The following is a 6,000-nucleotide window of genomic DNA, read 5'->3' as shown; positions in this document are numbered from 1 at the left end:
CTTTTCTATAGAAAAGTTATCGATAACTTTACTTTTCTATACAAAAGTTATCGATAACTTTACTTTTCTATACAAAAGTTATCGTAAATTAAAGTTATCTTTAGAAAAGTTATCGATAACTTTAGTTTTCTTTAGAAAAATTATCGATAATTTTACTTTTCTCTTGAAAAGTTATGGATAACTTTTCTTTTCTTTTGAAAAGATAGCGATAGCTTTACTTTTCTATAGAAAATTTATCGATAAATTTTTCCCAAAAAACAGTTCCGTTTTTTTCAGACATTTTTTTTAAATACAAAAATTTTTTTTCACCAAAAAAATATGTTCAAACTTTATCTTAAAGAAGAATACTTTGCAGAAGATCGAAAGTTGCAATGATCTCTCCTAAACTTCTCCTACAACCCTCGGTTTTAACTACTCAAACAAAATTTCAGAACTTCAACAGTCCTAAGCAGAAAGAAAACGTTAATTTAAAGTGTTAACTTTTTACTATTAAAGTAAAAGAGAGATTGAAAAAAAACTGCAGGTTACTAATTAACAAAATGTGGAACGAACGAAAAAACACACCACCAACCAATAACCAGAAAAAACAAAATTAATTTAAAAAATTTTGTTACTTTTTTAACACAGATCATTAAGAGAAAAAGAAACAGATCACGAACTGGAAGAAAACTCGTTTAAATGGACAAAGAATATACAACAAGAACTTTTTTTCGTTCTTTATAATAAAAAAAAAACTAAAAAAAAACATTTAAGAAAAACACACTCATACTAACTAACGATCAGCTTTAAATGCCAGCCAGTATGCGTTTGTATAAATGACGTTCGTTCGTGTCTATGCGAAGTTTTTATCTTTTAACATGGGTGCTGCGCGCATGCGCAGGGGCTAAGAGTTCTCGTATGTACAGACAGGCAGACAGAGAAACGGACAGACACTTGGATACATGGGTTAAAAAGCTTAAGTTCATAACACAAAGCCATCAACATATTTCTTTATAAAGTAGAGAACTTATCATGACAAAAGGACGGTCGTTATGACGGAGGGACAGACACAGCAGACTGAACTCGTACACAGCATCTGAGTAAAAAGGCGCAGTAGACTCTTTAGTAGACGGACCACAGCGACGCGCTTAAAATCTGTACAACAACTTTTGATTTTTGTTGCAACCGGTTTAAAGAACTACTTTTAGTTTTTGTTGTATTTGTTCGATTTGTTTTATTTTTGTTTTGTTTTTTAACATTCTCGCTCTCTACTCGTGCTGTTTGGTATCTCTTGGATTGTTTCTAGTTGTTTGGTTCTCTATATCTTTAAAGTAGGTTTTTTTTGCTTCTACTGAATATAAAATAAAATGTTGTGGCTTTTTGGCAGACAGATACAGTCTATACAATGGACAGACTTACAAGAATGACTATTTTTTTGTTTAGTTTTTTAGGGTCTTTTTTGTGTTTGTTTTCAGTTTCGTTTTTTGCAGTTGCCTTTTTTAATATTTAGCAAAAAATAAATAAAAAAAATAAATTAAGAAAAATAAAATACAATATTATTGAATTTGTGAAAGTCGATTTTTATGTAGTTTCTTTGTTGTTGGCGTTGTTGCTTTAGTTATAGTTATTTAATGTTGTGGTAGCTGGCTTTTTTTTCAATTTCTTGCTAAAATTATTTAAACCTGGTTTTATTTAAGGCTTCGCTCAAATCGTGTTATCTACAAAATGAACAAACCTTAAAATGAGTATCATGGCTTTGACCAGTTTTTTTTTTTATTTGCCTATTTTAAATATTTAAATGTTAAAAGTGCAGTTAGATTTTATTTATTATATAGGTACCGGTATAACAATCAAAATATCATTGTTATTTCAGCACATTTAAGTATACATGAGTATGTTTGATTGGATAAGAAATAGATAGATGCAAATAATAAAGTAGTAAATGTCAATTTGGGTGTAGAAACTATACAGAAGATATAATTTATAAGTTATCTATACATTTTCAATATAAAATTGCAGATACAATTTGTTTGGAACCTATAATTATCTTATATACTAATATATAGAGAAAATTAAGGTTATCGATGAAATTTTAGATATAGATACCTACATTTTATTTGGAAAATAAAGCTATCGATTATTTTTTTGTAGAAAAATAAAGTTATCGATAACATTTCTACAGAAAATTAAAGTTATCGATAACTCGTCTATAGAAAATTTAAGTTATCGATAACTTTTCTATAGAAAAGTTATCGAAAACTTTTATATAGAAAATTTTAAATTATCGATAACTTTTCTACTGAAAATTAATTTTCATAATTTTTTTATACAAAACTGAAGTTATCGAAAAATTTTTTATAAAAAATTTGTATAACATTTCTATAGAAAATTTAAGTTATCGATAACTTTTCTATAAAAAATTAAGTTATCGATAACGTTTCTATAGAAAATTTAAGTTATCAATAAGTTTTCTATAGAAAATTTAAGTTATCGATAACTTTTCTATAGAAAATTAAAGTTATCGATAACTTTTCTATAGAAAATTTGAGTTATCGATAACTTTTCTATAGAAAATTTAAGTTATCGATAAGTTTTCTATAGAAAATTTAAGTTATCGATAACTTTTCTATAGAAAATTAAATTTAAGTTATCGATAACTTTTCTATAGAAAATTTTAAGTTATCGATAACTCTTCTATAGATAATTTTAAGTTATCGATAACTTTTCTATTGAAAATTAATTTTCATAATTTTTTTATACAAACCTGAAGTTATCGAAAAATTTTCTATAGAAAATTTAAGTTATTGATAACTTTTCTATAGAAAATTTAAGTTATCGATAACTTTTATATAGAAAATTAAAGTTATCGATAACTTTTCTATAGAAAATTAAAGTTATCGATAACTTTTCTATAGAAAATTAAAGTTATCGACAACTTTTCTATAGAAAATTTAAGTTATCAATAATTGTTCAATAGAAAAATTGAGTTATCGATAACTTTTCTATAGAAAATTTAAGTTATCGATAACTTTTCTATAGAAAATGAAAATTATCGATAACTTTTATAAAGAAATTAAAGTAATCGAAAACTTTTCTAGAAAAAATTAAAGTTATCGATAACTTTTCTATAGATAATTAAAGTTATCGATAACTTTTCTGTAGAAAATTAAAGCTATCGATAACTTTTCTATAGAAAATTAAAGTTATCGATAACTTTCCTATTTTCTATAAAAAAAATAAAGTAATCGATAACTTTTCTATAGAAAAATAAAATTATCAGTAACTTTTCTAAGAGAAATCAAGTTAGCGATAACTTTTCTAAGAAAAATTAAAGTTTTCTATAGAAGATTAAAGATAAATTTTAAATTATATAACGTTCCTATAGAAAATTCAAGGTATCGACAAATTTTCTGTAGAAATGCAAAAATATTGACAACTTTTCTATAGAAAATTTAAGTTATTAATAAATTTTTTCTATTGAATATTAAGGTATCTATAACTTATACACAGGAAATTAAAATTATCGATAACTCTTCTATTCAAAAATTCAGATAACATTTTTATAGACAATTTTAGCTATTGATAATAACATTTATTTAAAACGATAAAGTTATTAACCAATTTTCTAGGGCAAGTAATGATAGTCAAAGAAATTATAGTACCAACAAATTTTTAAATTTTTTTTTCTTCAAAAGTAGACCGGTTATTTTTCAAAAATTTTAATTATTGATAAATATTATTAGAAAAAATCTATGTTAAGTATACTTGTTTTAAGTAACATACACATACTTTTTTAGTCAATATAAATCGTTACTAATATTCATATTTATTTTATTTTGTATCTCAATATAAATATGCATTTGGTGTGCGTCTCTCAACCTTGAAACAAAAAAAGTGTTAAATAGTTCAAAAGTTGTTAAAAAAATGTATATATATAAATTAATACATATAAATAACTGAAAATATGTGTGAAATATTTACTTACACATGTTAACAGAATTAACTTTATGTAAAAATAAATATACATAAATATATATATAAATAAATAAAGTAAATTGTTGTTTGTAATATGAAATATTTAATTTTAAATGTAGTCATTCGCTATATAAACTGACAACTGCCAGATTCATTTATTATGAATCTAAAAATTTAAATTATAGAAGAACGATGACTAGCAAATTATTTACTGTGAAATCATCTAAGTATATAACACAAATTAATTTTCTCCGAAAATCTCACAATAACTACGTTCGTTTACATTTTGAAATGTAGAAAACAAATTAAAGTTATCGATAAATTTTATGTGGAAATTCAAAGTAATGGTTTTAATTAGCAAAACAAAATTAAAGATATCAATAAATCTTTCATAGAAAATTAAAGTTATCGATAACATTTCAAAAGAAAATGAAAGTTATGGATAACTGTTCTACAGAAAATTAAAGTTATCAATAACTTTTCAATGGAAAATTAAAGTTATCAATAACTTTTCTATAGAAAATTTAAGTTATCGATAACTTTTCTATATAAAATTAAAGTTATCGATAACTTTTCTATAGAAAAGTAAAGTTATCGATAACTTTTCTATAGAAAAGTAAAGTTATCGATAACTTTTCTATAGAAAAGTAAAGTTATCGATAACTTTTCTATAGAAAAGTAAAGTTATCGATAACTTTTCTATAGAAAAGTAAAGTTATCGATAACTTTTCTATAGAAAAGTAAAGTTATCGATAACTTTTCTATAGAAAAGTAAAGTTATCGATAACTTTTCTATAGAAAAGTAAAGTTATCGATAACTTTTCTATAGAAAAGTAAATTTATCGATAACTTTTCTATAGAAAAGTAAAGTTATCGATAACTTTTCTATAGAAAAGTAAAGTTATCGATAACTTTTCTATAGAAAAGTAAAGTTATCGATAACTTTTCTATAGAAAAGTAAAGTTATCGATAACTTTTCTATAGAAAAGTAAAGTTATCGATAACTTTTCTATAGAAAAGTAAAGTTATCGATAACTTTTCTATAGAAAAGTAAAGTTATCGATAACTTTTCTATAGAAAAGTAAAGTTATCGATAACTTTTCTATAGAAAAGTAAAGTTATCGATAACTTTTCTATAGAAAAGTAAAGTTATCGATAACTTTTCTATAGAAAAGTAAAGTTATCGATAACTTTTCTATAGAAAAGTAAAGTTATCGATAACTTTTCTATAGAAAAGTAAAGTTATCGATAACTTTTCTATAGAAAAGTAAAGTTATCGATAACTTTTCTATAGAAAAGTAAAGTTATCGATAACTTTTCTATAGAAAAGTAAAGTTATCGATAACTTTTCTATAGAAAAGTAAAGTTATCGATAACTTTTCTATAGAAAAGTAAAGTTATCGATAACTTTTCTATAGAAAAGTAAAGTTATCGATAACTTTTCTATAGAAAAGTAAAGTTATCGATAACTTTTCTATAGAAAAGTAAAGTTATCGATAACTTTTCTATAGAAAAGTAAAGTTATCGATAACTTTTCTATAGAAAAGTAAAGTTATCGATAACTTTTCTATAGAAAAGTAAAGTTATCGATAACTTTTCTATAGAAAAGTAAAGTTATCGATAACTTTTCTATAGAAAAGTAAAGTTATCGATAACTTTTCTATAGAAAAGTAAAGTTATCGATAACTTTTCTATAGAAAAGTAAAGTTATCGATAACTTTTCTATAGAAAAGTAAAGTTATCGATAACTTTTCTATAGAAAAGTAAAGTTATCGATAACTTTTCTATAGAAAAGTAAAGTTATCGATAACTTTTCTATAGAAAAGTAAAGTTATCGATAACTTTTCTATAGAAAAGTAAAGTTATCGATAACTTTTCTATAGAAAAGTAAAGTTATCGATAACTTTTCTATGGAAAATGAAGGTTATCAATAACTTTTCTATGGAAAATGAAGGTTATCGATAGAAAAGTAAGGTTATCGATAACTTTTCTATGAAAAGTAAGGAACAGTTAGTGGCTGCTTTAATTAAAAATAGATATTGAAAC

This window comes from Calliphora vicina, chromosome 5 (genome assembly GCF_958450345.1).
Source record: "Calliphora vicina chromosome 5, idCalVici1.1, whole genome shotgun sequence".
Lineage (NCBI taxonomy): Eukaryota > Metazoa > Arthropoda > Insecta > Diptera > Calliphoridae > Calliphora > Calliphora vicina.
The sequence above is the reverse complement of the archived record's forward strand: the minus strand, read 5'-3'. Positions refer to the sequence as shown.